Below are 14,560 nucleotides of genomic sequence, written 5' to 3'. Positions count from 1 at the left end.
AAGAGAAAGAGAACAGGAGAAGAAGAAGAAAGAGGAGGAGAGGGTGGTAGAAGAAGAGGAGACAAGGTGAAGGAGGAGGAGAAGAGGGAGAAGAAGGAGGAGGAGGAGGAGAAGAAGAGGAAGAAGAACTAGAAGAATAAGAAGAAGGGGAAGGGGAAGAAGAAAAAGAAGAAAAAGGATGGGTGGAGGAGGGAAGAGGGAAGAGGGGAAGGAGAAAGGGGAGGGGAAGAAGGAGGAGAAAAAGAATGATATTAATTAGTGGTAAGTGACAAATTGAATTTCTCTATTTTAAAGCCAGAGAATTAAGATGAGTGAAGACTCATTTCTGCTGGATTTTAAAGAAGGTAAAAAGGAATTTAAATTGCCCTTTAAGACTAGTGTATGAAAAGACATGAAAAGGAATTATACACGTTACTCTTGTGGCAAAGGCTTCAGATATGAATATAGATACAGTTATGCAAATAGCATGGTCAGATACAAATGAGTAAATCATAGATCTTTTTTGTAAGTAGAAAAATATAAAATTTTGAGACAATACATTTTTAGATTAAAAAAATAAATAGGATTAGAACAATTTTCTTGAATATGGTTGCACATAACTTTAATAAAATAAAGATAAAAGAAACAAATTCACAAATTTGAATAAATTCAATCTTATTTTACATAATAGGAATGGTGAAACTTTTGACAAATTTTTTGCAAAAAGTGATTGGAGCAAACTAATACTTTGGAAAGCAATAGTATCTAGGGGCAACTATTCAAGGGGGCAAGAAGATAGCTAAGGAGAATATTAAATTAGCCATATAACAAGGATAGCTTGGACTGGAAGGTGTTAATAACAGTGGGAATGGAAAGAAGAGGAAAAATGAAGGTGACATGAAGTGGAAGAATTTACTGAATGCAATAATTAAGTAGATTCGAAAAAGTGTCAGGAAGGATTACAAGAATGTGAGTGTGAAAACTTGGAAAATGTTGGCTAGTCTAAAAGAAAATGAAGCTGTTTGGAGGAGAACCAGGTCTAGGAAAATCTTGATGTATTCGATCAACATGAGTTTGAGACAGTGATCACACATTCCATTGAAAACATTTTTATAGGGTTGAACCAGTTTCGGTAAACTTAGAAATCATTTTACTGGAATTTATGACTAAAGTCATTAGAAGATATGAAATGTCCAAGCAAGAAAATAAATGAAGAGCAGAGAGATAAAAAATATGAATCATGTGGCACATTTCAAACAATCACTGAAGAGTAACTAAGGAAACAGAAGCAGTACATAGAGACTAAGGAAAAGAAATAGAACCCTCTGATGACTGTGAAATCATAGTTTTAAGCAGAAGATGTTCAAAGTGTCACACGGCTTGGAAAAAATTAGTAGGAATGATCACAAATAAGAGCTATGAGATTTACACTGGTTAATTTCAACTAAGGCACTTGGGAGAGGTCAAAAAGTACAACACTGAATTAAGCCATGTCATTATTACATGGAGGCATAAGAGTGGGGTGTTTGCCAGTTGTATGGTAGAAGAGAAGCTCAACGCAGAAATGGACCCTCAACTTACTGGTCAACTCATCTTCAACAAAGCAGGAAAGAAGATCCGATGGGAAAAAAGATAGTCTCTTCAACAAATGGTGTTGGGAAAACTGGATGGCCACATGAGGAAGGATGAAGCTAGACCATTCTCTTACACCATACACAAAGATAAACTCAAAATGGATGACGAATCTAAATGCAAGCAGAAATCCACCAAAATCCCAGAGGAGAATACAACAGCAACCCCTTTGATTTCAGCCACAGCAATTTCTTGCTCGATACATCTCCAAAGGCAAGGGAAGAAAAGCAAAAATGAACTACTGGGACTTCATCAAGATAAAAAGCTTCTGCACAGCAAAGGAAAGTGGAAAAAACTAAAAGGCAACCTATGGAATGGGAGAAGATATTTGCAAATGACATATCAGATAAAGGGCTAGTATCCAAGATCTATAAAGAACTTAATCAAACTCAACACCCAAAAAAAATAAATAATCCAGTCAAGAAATGGGCAGAAGACATCAACAGACATTTCTCCACAGAAGACATCCAGATGGCCAACAGACACATGAGAAAAATGCTCCGCATCACTGGCCATCAGGGAAATACAAATCAAAACCACCATGAGATCCCACCTCACACCAGTGAAAATGGTGAAAATTAACAAGACAGGAAACAACAAATGTTGTAGAGGATGTGGAGAAAGGGGAACACTCTTGCACTGTTGGTGGGCGATTATTTAAAAATAGACTTTCAAATGATGTGTTACATTATGCATTTCAACACTGTCACCTATTATCCTTTAGGAAAATTAGGGGGAAAAATATAGTCTTCTTAAACACTATTAGCTTTTTTCTTCTCCAGCCAGAAGTTTCAAAGGAATGATAATAAAGAAGGAAAGAGGTGCCCAAATGTATTATTTTATGGTAGATCGCACAATAGCGAAATCAAGGCCACAAAGCAAATCAATTACATACTGAACAATTTTATTGACTCTATTTTAGATTCTAGACCAAACTTGATGCAAAGTGAAAAAAAAGTCATATATATTAAAGACTGTGTAAATAGAAAGGGAAATAAAATAAATGCTGCAAATGAGTTAAAACCTAAAATACATTAAATTATGATGAAAATTATTGTGGAACACAGAATCAAAAATATGTAAGATAGAATTCTGAATATAATAGACTTCCCACACCACTCATTATTTTTCAAGTCAATTTATGCCATCCACTCAAAACTGCTCATGCAATGAACAATTAAGTACAAATGTTTTATTTATATATTAGTTTAAAATTATGTTTTTAAGAGATTACAAATAAGGTCACCTGCATCCTATATTATTTTAACATCATATAAGATGGCTGCTGAAAAATATTTATACAGCTTGGTATTGAAGAAAAAAAAGTGGAAGCTACTTTCAATTGCACAAAAGGAACATTACCAGCACTTATCACTTACTGTAGTAATAGAAGCCCAGTATTTAATTTTTGACCTCAAAATAGAAGAATAGAATTTCTTAGAAATTTGAATCCAGGAAATATCCTTGTAGATTTTAAGATGAATTGACCTTGTTTAAATAACTGCTAGATCATTTTGATAGGAATAGTTCATTTCTTTTACAATCTTTCCTATTGTTCTTTTCTTTTCTCCTTTACCTGTTTTCCTTCTATCTACAATAGTTGGATTTCATACAGCCCTCAGTCAGTTTCCTGTATCTTGAGCAATGAATTATGGATGTTGAAGCAGATCTAAAGCAACAGATAGAATTGTAGCGTAGAGAGGCAAGAGGTTTGATGATCTAAAGATGTTAACACATTTAAGCTTAGTACTGCCCATGGTCCCTCTTCAGAAAGCAAGAACGAGGCACCTAAAGTTCACGATACTGAGAGTAATTCTGGAAATACATTGTAAAAAAGGGGGGGGGGAAAGACAAGACAAAAAATGCTTAGGAAGTTATAGCAAGAAGATAAAATAATAAAGAAGAACTACTCTAGGTTCTGTTATCCATCGCTGATGCCAAAACGATATAACCCATGAAAGGCCATTATCAACATATGCTAATGTGTAGACTGATGCTAATTAGACAGGTTTTACCCCACACCTAAGTCAGGCTCCTGCAGTTATTGCGGGTCATAAACATGAGGGGTCACTGATTTAATGACAGACAGAATTTCCTGCTGAGCCAGGAAGAAAATAATGGTTTAGATATTAAGGTGTAAAGTGTTAACCAGGAGATGTATTGCAAACAGCTAACAATTCTTTGGGGGGAAGGGCATGCCTCCATTCAGTTTAAAGCTATAGAAAGCAGCGATACTCGTTATAGCTTCATTTGATTATTTGTTAAACAACAGGAACTCTTGAACTTTTCTTCGGGTGGAATAGATTCATCTTCTCTCTTTTCCTTTTTTTCTTTTTCTTTTTTGGCTGAGATGACCACTCCCATGTGCAAGGATTACACATCAGAATACTCGGCTCAACTCTTTCTGCAAACTGACTCAGGTAGAAGGAGGAGATGTGTGTGCGTGCATGTATGTATGTTAAAAAGGAGGATTATAAATAAAACCATTTTATGAAGATGGAGAAAATCTCAAGTTTTCTCGCCGTTCTTCAAAAGACAGATTGTTCATTTCCCCATTAGCCATGATTCGATTGCATTTCACCACAGGATCCCTACGTCTGCATTCTTGAGTTGGCTCCTTTGAGACAACATAAAAGGGAGATTTTACAACAGGACTGTAAACCACAAGGCCCCATAGGTATTTTACATCACTATACCTATACCTACATATGTATTTTCAGTATGATTTTTTTTCCACGAAAAAAAATATTTTTTAGTTTTCATTTTCCTTTACATTGAATATATATCCCCTACTTAGAAAAGTAGATCTGAAGAAATAAGAAATGAAAAGACAAGTGTGGGGCAAAGAGCTAATACACACGCGGTGGAGATTGCTGTGCCTAAACTGTAACTGGAACATTTTCCCCTGGATGATAAGGTTCAGGCGGAAACTCACAGAACAGTCTGTGACTGTTCTGTCTTTATTCAATTTACAGTACTGATTCCCAGAAATGGGGCTTCATTTTATCTCTTGTGTAAAATTCTATGAATTATTCCAGGAGACTTAGGCTCAGAAAAAAATTAACTAATTTACTTAAGGTCAGAAGGTTAATTAATGTGAAGCAGGAAACCAAATTTCTAGGTCTTCTTGTTTGTTCCTCTCCATTCCCCCTCCCATGGTCTGGGAACGTTGCATTTACAAAGAAAATGAGCAGAAGCAAGTGTGCAGCCAGGTGAGAGAAGCACAAAGTGGGATCCTTACTTATCTGATCCCTGGGTGGCGCAGCGGTTTGGCGCCTGCCTTTGGCCTAGGGCGCGATCCTGGAGACCCAGGATCAAATCCCACATTGGGCTCCCGGTGCATGGAGCCTGCTTCTCCCTCTGCCTGTGTCTCTGCCTTTCTCTCTCTCTCTCTGTGACTATCATAAATAAATAAAAATTAAAAAAAAAAAAAAGCTGCCTTCGGAAGGAATGGAGAATGGAGACACCCATCCCAGATTGCAACTAAGGTGACCTTGAATTCTCCCTTTAACACTGGCGCTCCCCCCCCCCCCCCCCCCGTCCTGTGTTTATGACTCGTTTCCCATGGCGGGAAGTAGCAACCGGTGCATCGCAGACACTCAGTGAATCTTCACAGAACCAGTAAGTGGTATCTTGTGTCTGCAGAGCTCAGATAGCGCCTCGCTGGGGGCCCAGCCATCCCGCAGCCAGCCTGCAGCCAGCCTGCAACCAGCCCCCAGCGGCCCGCAGCCAGCCCCCAGCCAGCCCCTAGCCAGCCTGGGGGCCGAGGCTCGCGGCCCATTCGCTGCTGTGGCCACACTCGGTCGGGACCTGGAACCCGCCTCCCGGGGGCCTGGTCCCCAGCCTCGCTCCTGCGTCAAACATGCTGGGCACACGGGAAGTGCGAAGGTGCACACCCGAGGCTTTTTCTGGCTGGGATACAATCATACCCTTGCCTTAAAGATGAACGGGTTTGGCTGCTGCAGAACGATGCCCACCTGTCTGTCCTCTCACACTAGGCAAATTCTGAGTAAGTGCAACGCCTCAAACAATTGCTAGGTGGTCGGTCATCTATTTCCTTTGAACCTGTCGTCTGTTTCCCTCACATATGTCTCCACAATTTCCCTTTATATCTTGCGGCCCACAAGCCACTGTAAGGCCTCTCTTGTTCTCTCATGTAGTTTGACACACTCTTTGCTCTCATTATGCTTGTTATTTCAAGTAGAACGTGTGTGCTATTGCTGAAAGTAAAATAGACTCTTGGTAAAAGTATTTCAGAAGTTTTGAGTTGACGACAAAACGTGTGGTGAGTTGGTTTTGATGGGTCAGTATTGGATAGAGGCAGGCATGTGCGGTTGTCCTGCTGCGGGACCGGGACTCACACCTGTGCACCTAGATGTCTGCTGGGGTGCAGGTGAAGGTCGGGGCGGGGTGAGTGCTGTGCGTTCCCTGGGGGCCGGCCCCCCAGCAAGGCTGGTCACTCACACGGCTGCTCCTCGCAGACTGGTGTCCGTCACCCTCACCTCCTCCTGCCTGGCAAGTCAGGCCAGATTCAGAACCTGTCTCCACAGCAAGCAAATGGCTCTGAGATTGTCAGGTCCTATCTAGAGGAAGGGCCAGCAAGTGGGAAACCAGCAGACCCTCGACATTTACAGTTCAAAAGACGCTAAGGAAGACTTCTGGTCAAAGCAAATAGACTTCTTTGAATATTTATTATCACCTAGATGACCTCGAAAGTGAGGATGAGTACTTCTCTACCAAAATAAAAAATTTAATTTCCTAAAAAAATGCAAAAAAAAAAAAAAAAAGATGTCCATTTATTACCTTCTTGTAAAATAAACTCTCCCAAGCTGTATGAGTGCCTCTAATTTCAGGTAGGCATAATAAATTCACTTTTTTGAGTATTTGGGGATAATTATCTATCTTCGATGAATCATCTCTTATCTGTTGATGATCTTTTTGCCTGGATGGGGCAATCGCAACAGTCTTTAGGATGATCTTTGACTTCATGTGGAGATAAAAGATCAGGAGAAATCACCTGTTATATCTTACTAAGGAAACACAAACATTTTAGAAGTCACGGATTTCTAGATAAGCTAACTTCCAGATATTTCACATTTATTCACATATATTTTACCCCTGGGCCCCACAGCTCATCGCTGGTCTACTGGCCACCCGGTCACCTCCCCACCTGCCACTCCTCACTCCCAGTGGGCACGGAGCAGACTCAGAAGTGTGGCGCCACCTGGGCCACGCTGAGCCCCTAGAGAGGGGCTCCGTTTTACTCTCCCGTCCTTAAGTCCAGGCTGCAGGAACAGCAGGGAGGAGGGGTAATGAACATCTAAAAACTGCTGGGAAGATGTTCTGGTGACTCCATGGTACAAATTTAAGCTCTGTTTCTTTGATGAGTGAAAGGAGAGAAAGCCTATCTTACAGCTATTCACAGATTTCTTTAAAAGTTCAGATTTTTTATTAGCTAATTTGTGGCAATCATATTCTGAGCATTACCTGGCACAACTCTCCAAGATTACCTCTTTCCTCTCCTCTGCTCATGGAAATCCTAGTGCACCATTTCATGACACTTTTTACATTAACATGTAAAAGGTTTGTGTCCTAGAGATTATTATTTTCCTTCCAGGGTAATAAGCTTAAAATTTACATATCTTTTGGAGTCCGACATGTGCAGACTCAAATATGTAGTAATTTTGCCACTAACATAAAAAAAAAAATGGATTCTCAGTTGTTAAGAGGAAATTCTTGCTGCCTGGCATGCAGCAATCCCTTCAAAACAGGGTACTTCTTATCATAACTATTCCCATCCTGTGGCAAGTGATGCTTGGGATTGTGGTATTCTTTTGAATATAGATTCCCATGTAAGATATATTTTTTAAAGACTTTTTTTTTTTTGAGAGAGAGAGAGAGAGAGAGTACTCATGGGAGGGAGGGCAGAGGAAGAAGCAGGCTCCCCACTGAACAGGAAGCCCAGTGAGGGACTGAATCCCTAAACCTGGGACTCAATCGCTTAACCAACTGAGCCACTTAGGTGCCCTTTTTCTGAAAAAGTCACTTATTTATTTTTGAGAGACAAAGAGAGAGAAAGAAAGGAGGAGGGGCAGAGGGAGAGAGAAACTTAAGCAGCCTCGACTTGGAGCACAGAGCCTGGGGCTCCATCCCCCGACCTGGAGATCAGGATCCTGAGGTCACAACCTAAGCCGAAACCAAGAGTCCAGTCGGGCTCTTAAGGGACTGCACCACTCAGGTGCTCCATAAAATAGTTTTTAAAGACACTAATTGCGTTTATAAAGCTTTCTGTTCAATCTATTAAGCATAAATCTTAGTTTACATTACCATGGCATTAGATTTGGAAAGATCATCCCAGGTCTAGAGAAAGATGTTTTGAAATCAAACACATGTCACGACAATAGAGACGCACTCGGCAATCTTGGGTCACCATCAAACACCACTACAATCACTCAGGACGTTTTTCACCTGTTCCAGAAAAAAACAAACCAACGTACTACTCTTCCACAGCTTGCTAGTGGAATACCAGTTCTGACGTCAGATCACAGAAAGGTTTCATTTGGAGTTAAATAAAATTAGCCAGAGTTGTATACGTATGAATACTTGGATTTGTGTTTTCCAGCTTTGATTCACAGATATTCATTCACATGCCAATGTACTCTTCTTTCCAAGACAGGAATACATCATACGCTTTCCTCGATTAACTGGACAGAAAGACCTCTCCGACCGAACACCTCTTTGATTAGAGTTCTGTGGTGCACATTTGATTTGAATTCACCGTTGATTTTCTTATAATTCCAAGGCTTCCCAAAACTTGTAGACATTTAGCAGCAGTTTGCCAAATAAAAAAAATTTTTTGATTTTTAACTCTTTTAATGGGAGAACTGGCCCAATAATTGTCAAAGATGCTTAACTTCACACTTCTTCCTCGATGCTTCGTCTGCCACATGCTGCTGCATTTTTTTTTCTCTACCACAACCACACTAACACAGGATACATTTCTTGTTGATCATATATTTGCCAGGATGATTCCTTTTCTGAAGGAAGTATCCTTTCTTGGTTCAGAGAGAAGTCATTTCCTTGATTTGCAGATATTTCTGCAGAGACAGATTTTGTTTACAGGCTGAATTATTTGTACATACAACTGGCCCCATTATACAGCCTCTCATCTCTACTTGATTTCTTCTTTTATGGTTTGGCCTATGATATCAACTGTGCTCTATAAAGTTCTTAGAGTACATCCTCTTCCAGTTTATTGCAGAGTGTAGTTATTATACTAATATTTAACTAAAATAGGTGTAATTATTTTTTATCATCATGAAAATATAAGTCTTTGGAAGAAATAAATTGCTCACAACTCATAGGAAGCAAACTGGTGATGGTGTTCTGTGTTTGGTTCCAGATATTTTTCCATCAAGGTTGAATCCAGTTTTTAAACAGACCCATTAATGATGATTTGCTCTGCAAACAAACCTCCTTAAACTCTCAACTTTGTTACTGTCTCTTCTAGTATTTCCAATAATAAGTGTTTTTCAATATCAATCACGGAGGGGAAAACACGCCATGTGTTGTGGAGCGAGAGGACACTGCAGTTCTCTTGGCCTTGAAAGACTCTCAGTACAATTCAATAGTTAAGATATGAATCCTCTAGATTATAATTAGCAATATAAGGAAGCTAATGGTACGTGTGAAAGGAGTAATAGCAAGGTGAGAACATGGAGCATTGGGTGGTCAAGGAAGGTCATGCTATGTTAAATCATGTAATAAGCAGACTTTAAACATTTCTGAAACAATTATAATGAAGGAACAAGACACAATGTGTTTGATTACATACTACACAGGAGTGACTTTCGGGCATCTTAAGAGAGAATATTTGAAGCCTACTCTCCTAGTTTCCTAACTTTGGTTAGGCAGTCATTTTTTTTTTTAAGCTAATGGTTAATAAAATTGTGTGAACATTTAATTATCTTAATTGGATTTAAGAGCTTTTTTTAGCGTGTCTTCTTCCATTATGGAGTTCACGATACTACAATTAAATAAAAAATCTATTTCCCTTTCTAGCTTGGAATTGTTTGCAAACATTTTTTTTTCCTTTTCTAATCTGATAGTTTTATCACTCAATTGTGAGTGTAAACAAGATTCAGAAAAACCTTTTCAGTTGTCAGAGTTTGCTCTTACAGACTGAGTTGATTTGACATGGTGAAAATACGTTCATATAACATTAAATTTCACTTTAAATAAGACCAACAAATCTGCACTTTATCTTCACTAAGTAATCTGGAGAAAACACTGGATTCTAAAGCTATTTCAAAAAAGGAAATATTTAGTAAGAACAGTAAGTCTGGCTGTATTTGACTGGAGTTAACAGCAAAAAGAAAACTCGAACTGAAGGACACAATTGTTATGTGGGAATATTTTTATCAGGCTGACATTATCTTCTGTTTGTTAATTTTGTTCCTTGGAAATCAGCAAGGTTATTATTTAAAGCTGCCTGTGGTGAAAGACAAACTAGTTGAAACTGAAAAAACACTTATTATACGACAGATTTTGACATCCTTGATTTCCTGTTCGGTTTCTCCCTCTCTAGTTCATACTCCATTATAAAGCATCATGACATCTATCAATAACTGCCGAAGGATTCTAACTTAGTCTATTTCCTTAAACTTGGGCATACTATGGTCCACTTACCTGCCCCAGCAATGAGGTGGGGAGTAGTGGGGAGTGAGGCAGGATTTGTATATTCTCCATTTTTACCCCCATCAAAATCCACTCTCAGAATAAACTGGAAAGATTAGTAATGACTCACAGCGCTCCTTCTTCTAGAGGGCACTTAACCTAAACTAATAATTTCCAAAGAATGTAGTTATAGAGGAAGAAGGTTTCTGATTATAGGACCCTCCCCCATCTATAATATCACTCCATGTAGACATAGGACCAACTCAGCAAGATGCTCAGAATAGATTTAGGTTTTTGTTAAGCAAAACATAAACATTATATCATAAAGTTCCTGATTAAACACTAATATAAAAATAAGGCAAGATTTACAGACACAAAGATTCATCCTATGATTTTGGTAAGAATATACTTATTGAAGCGACAACCCAATATTGACTATCGATATCCTTGAGAAATGAAATATTTTGCTGACAGTTTCCACAATGTTAAAGGCACAATTCTAACTAATAACTAGTACCAATGAAGACACGTTTCCATAGGTGTACAAAATATTCCAGGGGCTCCTGGGTGCCTCAGTTGGTTAAGTGTCTGACTCTTGACTTCAGCTCAGGTCGTGATCTCAGGGTCCTGGGATAACCCCTTCACTGGGCACCCTGCTCAGGCAGGAGTCTGTTTCTCCCTCTCTCTCTTCCACTTCCCCACTTTCTCTCTCTCTCTCTGTTGAATCAATCAATCAATCAATCAATCAATCTTAAAAGAAAGGAAAATATTCGAATAGTGCCTTCAATTCCTAATATCATTAATTTTCTTGGAAAACACTAAAAGCCCACAAAAATAGACACAATTTTATGGCTGTATATTTGGGCACAGGAGGGATAAATGATTAAAATAATACAGAATCAAGAAACACAGTAACAAAATACCCAGTAAGGTGGGGTTTTGACTCACGATCACTACGTAATGCCTATGTACGTGTTTAAAATTCATTAGACATTTTTTCATTCTTATAATTTCTTGCAGAAATCCCCACTTGTGTTAGATAGCAGAAATGTTATCCTTCCCATTTTACTATGACCTTAGAGCCCTTCAAGGCCCTTGGAAGATGTGAGAGGAGCGGAGCAAGCCGAATCACACTGAGTTAGCACACTTCTTCAACTTGGAAAAAAAGAGAAAAATGGTCTGATCCAAAACCTTGCATGATATCTGTGCTGCGCCGCACACAATTGGCTATTGATTCTCACAATGGTCTTTCTGTGAAACTTGTGTGGTCCTCCTGAAGAAGCCAAACCGTGAGATAATGACAATAGTGCTTTTTATAAAAATCACATTTTTGATCACTATGTTCGCTGCCTCCAATTTGTGGTTTACATTTCCCATTATTAAGAAAAGCCAGCTGGTGTCAAATCACCCAGCAGGCAGCCCAGACTCAGCTCCCCGTCCTCCCATTTTCCAGGAGCCGGGGCCCCATGCACACCGCTGTCAAGCCGCTGTGCTGCTGGTCAGCCACAGGCCACAGGACACCGAGGCCGGCCGTGGCTATGTGGGGGCACGCATGGGGCAGAGCCACTGCCCGTATGCAGCTGCCAACCGTGAGTTTATGGCAACGTCCTGTGAGAAGGGCAGGGACAGAAGAGCACAGCCCAGAACCCTCAGGGCCGGGGGCTGGGAGCGGCTGTGTCTCAGGGTGGCACCGCGGGGGGACCAACTGTCGGTGCCCTTAGATTGGAAGGCTTTAGAAAAAAAGCCAAATCTATAAAATTCCTCATGGGGATTGGACCAAACACCTCTGTTTTTCTGAAATAACTGCAGGCCAATAAAGGTGCTGAATCCACAGGGAAGACTTTACTCGGGTTTGCCAGACATAATACGCAGCGTAAGCTTGCTCTTCGTCAAATGTCCCCAGAGCAAACTCAGCCTCTAATGTCATCAGTTATGAATGAAAAGTGCATTAAACAGAAGCTTTTCTCTATTTGAATAAACTGGCTTGCATTGCATATTGTTTACCCTGAAGTTAAGACACGATGCAAAACAGTTGTTTCTACATATCTTATTTATGATTATAGAACCGCATGGAAGTGAAGATGGATTTGAAGCGTATACGAATGACTAAAGAACCCAGGTAAATTGCGGCACCGGGTGGCTCAGTCAGTGAGGCTCAGGTCATGGTCTCATGTGTGGGAGCTGGCTCTGTGCTCGCAGGAGCTGCTGGAAGAGTCTCTCCCTCTGGCCCGCCCCGGACCTGCGCTCACTCTCTCTCTCTCTCAAAATAAAGAAATCTTTAAAAAAAGAAAGCATATACATTTGTTAACTTTATATGTCTATTACAATGCATATACAGATAGACGAGATTTGCAAATACCTGAAAAGCAATCATTTCTTGATGATGAAATTGGTAATTTTTAGTTCATCTCTGTTTTGTGTGACTCTCTACTGGGCGCAATTTGTTTATCAATATTACATTTTTGAATCTTTTGTTATGGAAATTTTTGAAAATAACTAAAGCACTGAGTAAACTAAAATGATGACTAAAGAATTTACAAATTAAATAATATCCACAGTGAGAAAAGACTTATGATTTCATATTTGTGCACTTTAAAGATGTTTAAAATTAAATAAAATCAAGACAGAAAAAAGCAAAAGCATGGCTTCCCTGCCTGGTAATAGATTAAAGGTAGAGAGGATTTAGAGTGACAGTAAATTTCTAATGTTAGGAAGGATAGCTGAGTGAAGTAAGTCAGTCGGAGAAGGACAAACATTATATGTTCTCATTCATGTGGGGAATATAAATAATAGTGAAAGGGAATATAAGGGAAGGGAGAAGAAATGTGTGGGAATATCAGAAAGGGAGACATAACGTAAAGACTGCTAACTCTGGGAAACGAACTAGGGGTGGTAGAAGGGGAGGAGGGCGGGGGGTGGGAGTGATTGGGTGACGGGCACTGGGGGTTATTCTGTATGTTGGTAAATTGAACACCAATAAAAAAAAAAAAGGAAGGATATTTCATTGATAAGATGCTAATGTCAAAATGTACTTCAACAAAAAAACTTAAATTAAGAAAAAACTACCTAAAATTTTTGGGTATTTTTACCCACACAATGGGCCATTGAGTAATGCACTAGATGATAACTTTTAGGAAAAATCCAAAAATCATGCTAGATCATATAAAATTAGCAGCCCTATTCCTGAAAACAGAGTAAATGAGATGAAAACAAATACAGCAATAATTAATATTAGAAGAGTTGAGACCATAACCCGTTAAGTTGTCATACTAAAGCCCAGAGTACATTAGGAAATAAGTTAGTATAATGATTAAAAAAAATAGTTGTAATCGAAAGATAATTCACACATACACACAAAATAAGACATAGTATAGTTTGAACTGGTTGAGACATAGTGAGTTATTACAATTGATTTTTCACAGTCAGTTATAGATCAAACTTTTTGTTCTTTCACCTCTTCTCACTATTGCCCTGACTAGCCTTTGGAAAAAAAAAAAGATGAAATTAAAAATTAAAATCAAATTATAAAGTGCAGTCTGATTTCTTGCAGATGTTGATAGATTTAAAAATTAAATTATGTACTTCCAGCAGTTATGAAAGATAGCATTCTGTGCATGATTTTATGTTTTCCTATCTTTTAATATTTAAAAAAAGACATTCAAATTTAAAACAATAGAAAAGTTGAGAAATACAGAAAACATCCCTTGAGTCTGCAAACTCTATTCCTATTTCAATGTTTTACGTAATGCAAATGGAAACGTATATTCAATGTGAATTTTAATCTAAGTGTAAAGTTACATTCAGAGTTTAAGAAGTATTTCCTTATTGTTGATATGTAGGTCGGAGTGGCCCCCTTCCAACTGAAAAAGCGTAGGAGGAAATTTTAAACTAATATAAGCAAAAGCAAGAACCGGTAAGAACACCTACGTTGGCTAGAGCAGCCTGAGGCTGGTTGGGGAGGCTCAGCAGCTCTGTCTCCTTCTACTGCTGGGCTCTGTGCGCACTGGTCTCCTTCAACACCTTGGAGTCAGGAAGCCTCCGCGATGGCCATGGAGGTGATGAGCCTCACATCCTCCCAGGCAAGCAAGCAACCCCAGAGAGAGAAGGCCTGTCCACCCACAGCTTCCATGTAACAGGGAAGGTCCCTACAGTTCTTGCTTAAATTCCACCTGTCACTGTGTCCAGCCGACGGGACTAATGATGGGTTGGTCCTGGGGATGTGCTCTGACCCTGTGTGTGTGTGTGTGGAACATGTTTCTGAAGAATTAGAATG

General features: G+C 39.3%; 1 protein-coding gene across 1 annotated transcript in view; it reads right to left on the bottom strand.

Moving 5' to 3' along the window:
* Positions 1 to 14,560, bottom strand: part of LOC140625025 (uncharacterized) — a 79,102-nt gene that overhangs the window by 42,657 nt on the left and 21,885 nt on the right. The window lies entirely within an intron of this gene.

The sequence above is a fragment of the Canis lupus genome, chromosome 35, assembly GCF_048164855.1.
Source record: "Canis lupus baileyi chromosome 35, mCanLup2.hap1, whole genome shotgun sequence".
In the NCBI taxonomy this organism is placed as follows: Eukaryota; Metazoa; Chordata; class Mammalia; order Carnivora; family Canidae; genus Canis; species Canis lupus.
Note: the sequence above shows the minus strand (reverse complement) of the source record. Positions and strands in the feature narration are given on the sequence as shown.